A 13,222-nucleotide genomic window follows, 5' to 3' on the forward strand; every position below is an offset into this window, starting at 1 on the left:
TCACCCTGTTTATTTAACTTCTATGCAGAGTACATCATGAGAAATGCTGGACTGGAAGAAACACAAGCTGGAATCAAGATTGCTGGGAGAAATATCAATCACCTCAGATATGCAGATGACACCACCCTTATGGCAGAAAGTGAAGAGTAACTAAAAAGCTTCTTGTTGAAAGTGAAAGTGGAGAGTGAAAAAGTTGGCTTAAAGCTCAACATTCAGAAAACGAAGATCATGGCATCCGATCCCATCACTTCATGGGAAATAGATGGGGAAACAGTGGAAACAGTGTCAGACTTCATTTTGGGGGGGCTCCAAAATCACTGTAGATGGTGACTGCGGCCATGAAATTAAAAGACGCTTACTCCTTGGAAGGAAAGTTATGACCAACCTAGATAGCATATTCAAAAGCAGAGACATTACTTTGCCAACAAAGGTCCATCTAGTCAAGGCTATGGTTTTTCCTGTGATCATGTATGGATGTGAGAGTTGGACTGTGAAGAAGGCTGAGTGCCAAAGAATGGATGCTTTTGAACTGTGGTGTTGGAGAAGACTCTTGAGAGTCCCTTGGACTGCAAGGACATCCAACCAGTCCATTCTGAAGGAGATCAGCCCTGGGTGTTCTTTGGAAGGAATGATGCTAAAGCTGAAACTCCAGTACTTTGGGCACCTCATGCGAAGAGTTGACTCATTGGAAAAGACTCTGATGCTGGGAGGGATTGGGGGCAAGAGGAGAAGCGGACGACAGAGGATGAGATGGCTGGATGGCATCACTGACTCGATGGACGTGAGTCTGAGTGAACTCCGGGAGTTGGTGATGGACAGGGAGGCCTGGCGTGCTGTGATTCATGGGGTTGCAAAGAGTCGGACACGACTGAGCGACTGATCTGATCTGATCTGATTGATAGGTATGTACTTACTGCCATTTTGTTGTTTTTTGTTTGTTTTTATAGCTCTCTGTTCCTTTCTTCTCTTGTTCACCTATCTTGTGATTTGATGAGTTCCCTTAGTGTTATGCTTGTATTCCTTTCTCTCTCTCTCTCTGTTTATCTGTTACGTTTCAGCTTATGGTTATCATGAGTTTTATTTATAACAGTTTATGTATATAGCAGTCTACTTTAAGTTGATGGTTTCTTAAGTTTGAATGCATTCTAAAAGCACTCTATTTTTACCTTCCCACCCATGTTTTATATTTTTTCTGTCATATTTTTTTTTTTCTTATCTGAATCAAAAGAACTTGCTGCTTCCCTTGATGCTTCAGAATTTTTGAGATTTTCAAAGTATTTTTAAAGTCTACACATAAAAACATATATAGAATATTTTATCAAGCATTAATCCGGCAAACAGTTCAATGTCTTCAACTGTAGATAAATAGCAATGGAAGAGAACAAGCCATAGTTACATTCAGATAACCCGAATGACTCTCAAAAATGGAATATTTAGGTAGCAAGGCACTGAAAATAAATATAGTGTGTTTCAAATCATAAAAAAAAAAATACAAAAAGTAGAACTAAGCCATATTTCCTAGAGGTGTGTACAAAGGTATTACAACTACAAAGACAAGGGCATTGTAACATTAGAATAACAGTCCTGGGGCGAATGAAGACATTGCAAGCGAGGAGGGGCATGTGGTGGGTATCTAGGGTTTTAGCAGCATTCTGTTTCTTTACGTCAGTAGCGGTTACATGAGTATATGCCTTTGATGCTCTCTGCACAATTCAGACCTGTATATTCTTATTCTTATTCTTCACTCAACTTTTATCCTCCTTAAATTCTACTACTATTCAGCTATACCTGTTGGAAATTATAGTTTTCTCCTTTCTTTTTTGAGGAAGATGGTTCATATCCACAGTCTCTTTTCTTTTGGCTAACAAATCTCATGTCTTCTTTTGTGATAGTGGCACACATCGAGGAGTAGGAACAAAAGTATCTTAGCATTTTTAGTTTTATTTTTCCCCACCTGCCCCTCCCTCTTTTCCATTTTTTTTTCTTGCTATCCTGTCTGCCTTTCTTTTTTTTTTTTTAATTAATTTTATTTTATTTTTAAACCTTACATAATTGTATTGGTTTTGCCAAATATCAAAATGAATCCGCCACAGGCATACATGTGTTCCCCATCCTGAACCCTCCTCCCTCCTCCCTCCCCATACCATCCCTCTGGGTCGTCCCAGTGCATCAGCCCCAAGCATCCAGCATCGTGCATTGAACCTGGACTGGCATCTCGTTTCATACATGACATTTCACATGTTTCAATGCCATTCTCCCAAATCTTCCCACCCTCTCCCTCTCCCACAGAGTCCATAAGACTGTTCTATACATCAGTGTCTCTTTTGCTGTCTCGTATACAGGGTTATCGTTACCATCTTTCTAAATTCCATATATATGCGTTAGTATACTGTATTGGTGTTTTTCCTTCTGGCTTACTTCACTCTGTATAATAGGCTCCTATACACTATGACAGAAATGGCATCTTCCAGTGGTTCCATCCCTGGAGAAAGTGCCACCCAGTCCCTGTCCCTGTGGTGCATACCCTGAAATTAGCCACTGAATCTCCTTCTTTTCTGACCTAGGCACCTTTCAAGCTGCTACTTAGGTGCTGGGACTTGGAATGAATAAGTTTGTGCATAAGATCTTCACAAGTGGAGTTTCCATTTCCCATAGCCCTTTGGCTCTCCTGGATGTAAACCCCACTGGTTTTCAAAGCCACACATTGTGGGGGTTCATCTTCCTATTGCAGGTCCTCTAGACTGGGGAGCCTTCCTGAGGCTCAGACCCTTCACTCATCAGGGTGGACCTCCTGCCATCATGATATTCCTCCTGCTATATTGTACTGGGCTGGATGAAGCACAAGCTGGAATCAAGATTGCTGGGAGAAATATCAATAACCTCAGGTAGGCAGATGATAGGAGAAGGCAATGGCATCCTACTCCAGTACTGTTGCCTGGAAAATCCCATGGATGGAGGAGCCTGGTAGGCTGCAGTCCATGGGGTCTCTAAGAGTCGGACACAACTGAGTGAATTCACTTTCACTTTCCACTTTCATGCATTGGAGAAGGAAACGGCAACCCACTCCAGTGTTCTTGCCTGGAGAATCCCATGGACAGAGAAGCCTGGTAAGCTGCAGTCCATGGGGTCGCACAGAGTCGGACACGACTGAAGCGACTTAGCAGCAGTAGCAGCAGCAGGCAGATGATACCACCGTTATGGCAGAAAGTGAAGAGGAACTTAAGAGCCTTTTGAAAGTGAAAGAGGAGAGTGAAAAAGTTGGCTTAAAACTCAACATCCAAAAAACTAAGATCATGGCATCCAGTGTTATCACTTCATGGCAAATATATGGGGAAACAGTGGAAACAGTGACAGACAATTTTGGGGGGCTCCAAAATCACTATAGATGGTGACTGCAGCCATGAAATTTAAAGATGCGTGCTCCTTGGAAGAAAAGCTATGACCAACCTAGATGGCATATTGAAAAGCAGAGACATTACTTTACCAACAAAGGTCCATCTAGTCAAAACTACGGTTTTTCCAGTAGTCATGTATGGATGTGAGAGTTGGACCATAAAGAAAGCTGAGTGCCAAAGAATTGATGTTTTTGAACTGTGGTGTTGGAGAAGACTCTTGAGAGTCCCTTGAACTTCAAGGAGATCAAATCAGCCAATCCTAAAGGAAATCAGTCCTGAATGTTCATTGGAAAGACTGATACTGAAACTGAAGCTCCAATACTTTGGCCACCTGATGTGATGGACTGACTCATTGGAAAAGACCCTGATGCTGGGAAAGGTTGAATGCAGGAAGAGAAGAGGATGACAGAGGATGAGATGGTTGAATGGCATCACCGACTCGATGGACATGAGTTTGAGCAAGCTCCAGGAGTTGGTCATGAACAGGGAAGCCTGGTGTTTTGCAGTCCATGGGGTCACAAAATGTTAGACATGACTGACCGATTGAACTGAACTGAACATTGCGCCAAGGTTATTGGTTCTTACCAGGTTGTGTGTCCGCCCTGCTTACCTGTCTTGATATGGCCTTTTCATCCTTAGTTGTAGAAAATCTGTTCTGTTAGTCCTCAGGTTGTTCTCAGAGAGACTTGTTATATATGCAGTTGTGATTTTGGTGTGTCTGTGGGAGGAGGTGAGCTCAGGAGCTTCCTACTCTGCCATCTTGATCTGGACTCTTCTAGTATCATTTTGTTTGGAGTTCTTAAGCCTAAATGTCAAAGAGTTCAGATTGCAAAGAGCTCTGATGATTTTTTAAACTTTCTCAAAATGGAGCTTTTTATATGAGTTAAACATACATTTAGCTGAGAGCAACAAAGATCTGAAAAATAATGGCTTAAATAAAGACGCATTTTATTTTTCTCCCATGAATCCTAGAAGTGAGTGTTCCAGGATTTGGGAGTGGTGCCACATTGTCAGAGATCCAGTTTCCTTCTCTGCCATGTATTATTTCCATTCTTAGAAAGGTGTGCTCCCTCCTAGAAATACTATATGACATTTTCACTTGTCTGTGTTTCAAAATTTAGCCTTGAGGCCACACCAAAGTGAATGGGAGACTGTTTAAAGACTTATGGTTGCCTAGTAATGAACCCACATAAAATAGGAGGGTTCTTTTATCAAGGAAGAAGGGGTGACGATATGGAAAGGAACTGGCTGTCTCTGCCATAATTTCATTTTCCCAATTTGAAAGAAATATACATGTATAGTATAAACATACAAAAAATAGAGAAGTAAAAAGAGGAAAATACTTTCAGATATAAGCTCTCAACACTCTGATTTAGGATTAGAGGCTCACTCTCTTTATCCTACTCTCCTAATCTCAACTTTTAAAGAAAGACATGTGAGAAAAATTGGATTATATATATATATATATATATATATATTTTTTTTTTTTTTTTTAAGGTATGAAACTGAGCATTTATTTAGTTTTGGAAAATGTGACTCCATGGACTATACAGTCCATGGAATTCTCCAGGGCAGAATACTGGAGTGGGTAGCCTTTCCCTTCTCCAGGGGATTTTCCCAACCCAGGAATCGAACCAAGGTCTCCTGCATTGTGGCTGGATTCTTTACCAGCTGAGCCACTAGAGAAGCCTGAGAATACTGGAGTGGGTAGCCTATCCCTTCTCCAGCAGATCTTTCTGACCCAGGGTCTCCTGCATTGCAGGTGGATTCTTTACCAACTAAGCTACCAGGGAAGCTGGAAAATAAACCATAGCACATCACTGGAATCTTGGAGATTGGTTTCCCTTCCTTTTGAAATCACCCTGGACAATTTATCTGAAATGTTTCCTGATGGCAACCTGGCTTTGCTCCTCATGCTGCTACTGCTGCTACATCGCTTCAGTCGTGTTTGACTCTGTGCGACCCCTAGATGGCAGCCCACCAGGCTCCCCCTTAAACAAGAAACTGGGAATAAAAATTAAATACCATTATAGGGACTTCCCTAACAACAAAGGTCCATATAGTCAAAGCTATGGTTTTTCCAGTAGTCATGTATGGATGTGAGAGTTGGGCCATAAAGAAGCCAGAGCACTGAAAAACTGATGCTTTTTTTGAACTGTAGTGTTAAATACTCTTGAGAGTCCCTTGGATAGAAAGGAGATCAAGCCAGTTAATCCTAAAGGAAATTAATCCTGAATATTCATTAAAAGAACTGATGCTGAAGCTCGAATACTTTGGCTATCTGATGTGAAGAGCTGACTCATTGGAAAGCCCCTGATGCTGGGAAAGATTGAGGGTAGAAGGAGAAGTGGGCATCAGAGGATGAGATGATTGTATGGCATCACCAATGCAATGGCCATGAATTTGAGCAAACTTCTGGAGATAATAAAGAACAGGGAAGACTGGCATGGTGCAGTCCATGGGGATGCAAAGAGTTGGACGTGACTTAGAGACTGAACAACGATTCAAGTGCTATCTTATGACCCCCACTTCTGTCCCCACAATTTATTAAGAAGGAAAGCCAGGTATTAGTTTTACCTTTGCTGCTGCCTCTGAATTACCTGCCTGAAACTGATCTCTTCTCTCAGATTTGCTATATAATTTTAAACACATACATAACCAAAGTAGACTACTACTGTATAGGTTTATTTCTTCACAATTATGATTTTGTTGTATTGGTCTGACATATATCTTAATATACAACCATCTTTATGCTCATCTGTCAATCCATGTGTTTTCTGGAAGCATTTAAAATATATTAGTAATTTAAGTTACTGCAGATATTAGTAACTTAAGTCTTTAAATGGTTTAAACATATCTTAAACTGAAGTACAATATTTTTTCTTTCTTTTTTGAGGTAAAATTAAATACAGTGAAATGCTCTATATTCAATTAGATTACATAGATTACATTTACACTTCATTTTTTTTCCACTGAAGATCCCCTTACTGCGATTACTATGTGAGGCCTGTATAGATCAATAATGTAGATCAAAATTCTGATGATTTGTATGTACATTTAACCAGTTCCTTATTGTTGGACTTTTTGGTTGTCTCTCAAGTTTTTACTGTTTTAGAGAACCTGTGTGAAACATTTTCTATTATCTATATAATCTATTTATCCACTGATCTATATTTATCTATCTATCTATCAATTATCTATTTCCTTAGGCTAAATTCTTAAATGTAAAATTTCTGGTTCACATGATGTATATGGAGATGTTTAGGGTGGTTGATCTATATTGTCAGATTGCATTTCAAAACAAGTCTTATTTACTCTCCCACCTTCAGGGTATGTGATTGACTGACTATCTCTAATTCTTTTTATCCAGAGTTTTGAGATTACACAGAGAATTTCACAAAAGAGGCAATCTTATTATTATTTTTTACCAACATTCCTATTAGTGATTTCTAAAAATCTCCCTTTACTATATATATATTCAAGGCTAATATTTATTTATGTTACTAGACAAGTCACATTCTTTTTTCCTAGTTCATATTTTTATGCAGAAAAACTTAAGCCACTGGCAGATTTGTCTTCACTCATCCTTATCCAAATTGAAAGCCTAAAGCTGTACCTGGTTGTTTTGTTAAATAAAATTGTCAGCGAGTAATTCAAAGTTTACCATATTTGCATTTCTGTTTGCTAAAGGGAGATTTATTTTGAATTACCACTTACTACAACAAGACTATGTATTCTAAGAACTTTCTATTAATTTTAAAGAATTTAGTTGACCCTTGAGCAACAGGGATTTGAACTGCATGGGTCCACTTGTATGGGGATTTTTTTCAATAGATGCTGCAATAGTATGTGATCCCCTATTCACAGATGTGGAACCATGGATATGGAGGGTCGACTAGAAAGTTATACGTGGATTTTCAACTGCATGGTGATCGGTGCCCTTAACCCCGGCATTGTTCAAAGGTCAACTGTAAGACTTTGAGAAATTGTTTTTTTTTGTTGTTGATACATACTGTTAATGAAGGTATGGTTTTTAAAGCATTTGCTCTGGTAGTATCCAAAACTCTACACTGTTTTCACATTTGAAAAGTGTTTTCCTTCCTTTCTAAGTGGCCCATTGCTAAAATTCAGTTTATGTTCTCTCTATTATAGGCTTACTATTGTGCACTGACACAGCAGCAGGGATAAAATCATGGGGTCCAACAGCTCACGCTAAAGATGAGAAAACCAAAACCCATAGGGGGCTGCGAGGAATTTTGTCAGATGTCAAAGGAAGGGGATTTTTACTGAATTGACCTGAAAGGATTCTTGTTAAAATCTAGACTAAAGGAGCCAAGGACAGAACCCAAAGGCAAAGCGTAGTTGAAAAGAGGACTCAGAGGAGACTGACTAAAGACTAATGTTTCGTCAAAAGAGTCTTTAGCCAGAGAGAGGTACTAATATCTCCTCTTCAAAAAATTGTGGGTCACATTTTCCAGATTGTCTTATATTTTAAAAAATTATGTGCTGGCTACTGGGTGTAAACAGGAAAGACTGATGTAGATAATATTTGCCCAGAAGAGTAGTGGCCCCTCCTTCTGTACCACTAGGATGAGGGTGATCTCTTTGGTGCACCTGAGCTGAGATGAGTAGGGCTGGGTTTCACACATGTCAGTTCAGTTTATCAGTGGTTTCTGGGTGGTTCTGTAAGTGGACCCTGGCTCCTTCCTCCAGTAGCTTGAGATCTGAACACCCAGGAGTTTGTTGAGCTTCCCCTTGCCATTGAGTTCTGCCTGTAGCTTTCCATTCCCTGAAGGTCTCTGTGCTCAGCCACAGGTCCTCAGCGTTCTACAGCTTTGCATCCTGTGAAGGTCCCACGGAGAAGAATAGATGGGCCACGAGTCTTTTGGGCTCCTCCTTGTTCCAATCCACATGCCAGCTCAGGCATGGCTGTTAACAGCCCAGATGGTTCCTTATTACACTCACCAAGTCCTACAACAGGTGGTGTCTTTACCTGCCCTGCTCCCAGGGACCAGGCAGCTGCCCTATTCTCACATGGAAAAAGCTCATCCCTCTTTGTCACGAGACCTTTAACAGCCTAACTGAAAGCAGAACTCTTTCCTTTCTTCTTGGTCCTCATTTCTTGGCCTTATACTTCATGTTATCTTGTTGGATCTTCAGTTTATGGCTCCCTTCAGCTTTCCCCTCTTTGTCTGAGTCCAGACCCTTCCTTCTGTGTTGTGAAAGCATCCTGGCTACTTAACAAAGCACACCCAGCTACATATTACTACTTGTCTGCTTCCCAGTAAATTTGTAAGCTCTTCAATGGCAAAGATTGCTCCCAGCACAGTGCATCCATATACATCAGATCAGATCAGTTGCTCAGTCGTGTCCGACTCTTTGCAACCCCATGAATCGCAGCACTCCAGGCCTCCCTGTCCATCACCAACTCCCGGAGTTCAGTCAGACTCATGTCCATCGAGTCAGCGATGCCATCCAGCCATCTCATCCTCTGGCGTCCCCTTCTCCTCTTGCCCCCAATCCCTCCCAGCATCACAGTCTTTTCCAATAAGTCAACTCTTCGCATGAGGTGGCCAAAGTACTGGAGTTTCAGCTTGAGCATCATTCCTTCCAAAGAAATCCCAGGGCTGATCTCCTTTAGAATGGACTGGTTGGATCTCCTTGCAGTCCAAGGGACTCTCAAGAGTCTTCTCCAACACCACAGTTCAAAAGCATCAATTCTTTGGCGCTCAGCCTTCTTCACAGTCCAACTCTCACATCCATATATGACCACAGGAAAAACCATAGCCTTGACTAGCCAGACCTTTGTTGGCAAAGTAATGTCTCTGCTTTTGAGTATGCTATCTAGGTTGGACATAACTTTCCTTCCAAGGAGTAAGCATATTTTTATTTCATGGCTGCAGTCACCATCTGCAGTGATTTTGGAGCCCAGAAAAATAAAGTCTGACACTGTTTCCCCATCTATTTCCCATGAAGTGATGGGACCAGATGCCATGATCTTCGTTTTCTGAATGTTGAGCTTTAAGCCAACTTTTTCACTTTCCACTTTCACTTTCATCAAGAGGCTTTTGAGTTCCTCTTCACCTTCTGCCATAAGGATGGTGTCATCTGCATATCTGAGGTTATTGATATTTCTCCCGGCAATCTTGATTCCAGCTTGTGTTTCTTCCAGCCCAGCGTTTCTCATGATGTACTCTGCATATAAGTTAAATAAACAGAGTGACAATATACAGCCTTGACATACTCCTTTTCCTATTTGGAACCAGTCTGTTGTTCCATGTCCAGTTCTAACTGTTGCTTCCTGACCTGCATACAAATTTCTCAAGAGGCAGATCAGGTGGTCTGGTATTCCCATCTCTTTCAGAATTTTCCACAGTTTATTGTGATCCACACAGTCAAAGGCTTTGGTATAGTCAATAAAGCAGAAATAGATGTTTTTCTGGAACTCTCTTGCTTTTTCCATGATCCAGCAGATGTTGGCAATTTGATCTCTGGTTCCTCTGCCTTTTCTAAAACCAGCTTGAACATCAGGAAGTTCACAGTTCACATATTGCTGAAGCCTGGCTTGGAGAATTTTGAGCATTACTTTACTAGCATGTGAGATGAGTGCAATTGTGCGGTAGTTTGAGCATTCTTTGGCATTGCCTTTCTTTGGGATTGGAATGAAAACTGACCTTTTCCAGTCCTGTGGCCACTGCTGAGTTTTCCAAATTTGCTGGCATATTGAGTGCAGCACTTTCACAGCATCATCTTTCAGGATTTGGAATAGCTCAACTGGAATTCCATCACCTCCACTAGCTTTGTTTGTAGTGATGCTTTCTAAGGCCCACTTGACTTCACATTCCAGGATGTCTGGCTCTAGGTCAGTGATCACACCATCGTGATTATCTGGGTCGTGAAGATCTTTTTGTACAGTTCTTCTGTGTATTCTTGCCATCTCTTCTTAATATCTTATTAATAAGGTATGTATTAGTGCAATAAGCTGCATATTCTTTAATCTTTCACCATTCATTTGTTCCTTCATCAGAAATTAATCAGTTCGTTCACTGCTCTGGCACTATAGAGCATCTACTGTCCCAGGAGTTGGGGGGGGGGGCGCTGGAGTACACCAAGAAAGATGGTTATTACTCCAAAGACAAGTTTCCTACTTTTAAGGGACTAGCTCTGTGTGTGTGTGTTGTGTGTGTGTGTGTGTGTCTGACAAGGCTCAGGCCTCTGCACTCCAGAACATGCCTGCTGCATTTCTTGGCTCTGTTGGAGTGCGGGTGGGAGGCCCCATGGGGCAGGTGGGAGGCAGTAAGTGGGCCTTTCTCAGTAGACTTGTGGGAAGTCAGGGAGGAGCTTCCCAGGACGGGAAGGCTCTTTGGATCATGACAGGTCCTGCCCATACTTCTATTCTCTTCCTCCAGAAAGAAAGCATTTTTAGTTTTTAATTAAATAAACGAGTTACAAATTATAACATTTGTAACTGCAAGTTACAGAGACAACTTCAACAAATAAAATAATAAAACCATAAAGATGTGAAAAAAGCATCCCCTTTCCAAACCTCTGGTTTTGATTCTAAAATCAATTCCAAATTCAGCGTACAGATTATATTTTTGCTTTCTAGGTCTACAGGCATGTTACCCCTCCCCCCCCCCCCCCCGCCAAATACATGGTGTTGAAAATATTTAAGAGACTTGGCAAGAAATAAAATCATGCCAGACAAAAGCACAAAGGTGCTGGACTCGGAAAAGAGGGACAAATGTAAACAGAATCCATGGAGTCGCTACGTATGCACGAGCACTTTAAATATATGGATGATTGAAGAACTGAACCGGTGGGCTTGGTCTGGGGAAAGATGTGGCTCTGGGTGTGCCAGGTGGGCAAGGAGCCCATAACGTTGTAGTCAAACTGGAGAAGCGATGCAGGCTAATTAAAAAGCACTTAGATTAGAAAACAGGAAGCAGAACGCCGCGGCGGGGATGGGAGCGCGAGGCTGGGCGCGGCGCCAGCGTGGAGGAGGCGGAGGTGGTGCTGCGCCGGCCTCAGCGAGCAGCGCGCCGACGCCAGTGCGCCCGGCTCCTCCCGCTGCCTCAGCGGGCGAGGACCCCGAAGGCCTGGGGCTCGAGAAGCCTGCAAAGATTCCGGATTCTTACTGATTTCCTCCTCACTGCAGATTTTGCTAAAACACAGTGCTAATAACGTTGGTAAACGAAACTCAGCCTGTTTGCGGAGAGGCTGGGGCAACGACGTTTGAGTGTTTCAGCAGAGCCTTTCCTATTCACTTTAAAAATGGAACAAGAGGTTTCTGATGAGGTTGGATTAAGAATGAGGTGCTGGCGGCGGCAGCTGTGGAGCTGGGAGTGGGGACTCCCCAGACTCTGCCACCTCAGTTCTCTAGAGTTTGGTTAGTCTGTCAACTTCTTCAGAGCCTGAGGTGTAGAGCCACTCATTTCCACTGCTGCTATCCTGTCCCAGTTGCACTTAGGGTTTTCAGCTTCTGAGACTAGTGGGATGCTCTCTTCCTTGGAAAATCCTCTCCGTAAGGTTGCTCACACCGACTCCACTATTCTTGCCTGGAGAATCCCAGGGATGGGGGAACCTGGTGGGCTGCCGTCTATGGGGTCGCACAGAGTCGGACAGGACTGAAGCGACTTAGTAGCATCAGCAGCAGCAAGGTTGCACACAATCAGGAAACCTCCTTGACCAAATCTTTCCCTACTTGGCTCGATCGAACTTATCATATCCTTATATTTTACGAACGCAGTAGTGAGTTTTTAAAAATAGTCTGTCAAGCCCCCCCATCACAACATATATATATATATATATATATATATATATATATATATATATATTTTATCATCTGCTTCATTTCTTTACTAAAAGATCGAAGTTAAGCAGTTTGGAAATTTATCATCTGCATGCTTATAGTGTTGTGTCGGACAAGGAGATTTAAATTCTAAACTGCTCTCAGAAAACCTAGTAATGTCTTAAAGACGATGCAGAGATGTTCATTATCATCTTTAAATACACAAATTCAGAAGGTAAAAGTGCAACTGTAAATTATGCAGCAAACTGTTTTTGTTCAGTCGCTAAGTCGTGTCTGACTCTTCCATCCCATGAATTGAAGCAGTCCAGCCTTCCCTGTCCTTCACGATCTCCTGGAGTTTGCTTAAACTCCTGTTCACTGAGTTGGTGATGCCATCCAACCATCTCATCCTCTATCATCACCTTCTCCTCATGTCTTCAATCTTTCCCAGCATCAGGGTCTTTTCCAATGAGTTGGCTCTTCGTATCAGGTGGCCAAAATAATAAGCATATATTCAAATAAGCCACTGTGAGGGCAGGTTTGTGTGTGTGTGTGTGTGTGTGTGTGTGTGTGTGTGTGTGTGTTTTCCACCATGTTCCCTGCTCTATCCCAGGAGGGTCTGTGGAACAATGCTTGGTGAACAGAAAGACTTCAATAAACATTTGCTGAATAAGTGAACGGAGAAGGTACTTGTCTCCAAAGTGCTTACTTAACATACAAAGCACATTTTAATAATACTGTTATTGCTCACATTATTTTTTGGAAAGAATTTTTCTTTGGGAATTTGCATCAAAGCTGGTGCCAATCCTTTAGAGCCATACTTCAATTTTGGCTCTGAATGAGTGAGTTTACTTATGTTATTTATCAGGCGTGGATCCAAATAACTCTCTCAGTTCATTCTCAAAAGGTTAATTTACCATCCTGGAGGTTATTAAAAGAATGCCATAGACTGTAAAGGCAGTTCTCCAAGGGATATGCCAAAATGTTTGCATTAATAAAAGCTTCATTGGAAAAAGTGTCTAACTTCCTGAGACGA

Source organism: Bos javanicus, chromosome 5, assembly GCF_032452875.1.
Source record: "Bos javanicus breed banteng chromosome 5, ARS-OSU_banteng_1.0, whole genome shotgun sequence".
Taxonomy (NCBI): Eukaryota; Metazoa; Chordata; class Mammalia; order Artiodactyla; family Bovidae; genus Bos; species Bos javanicus.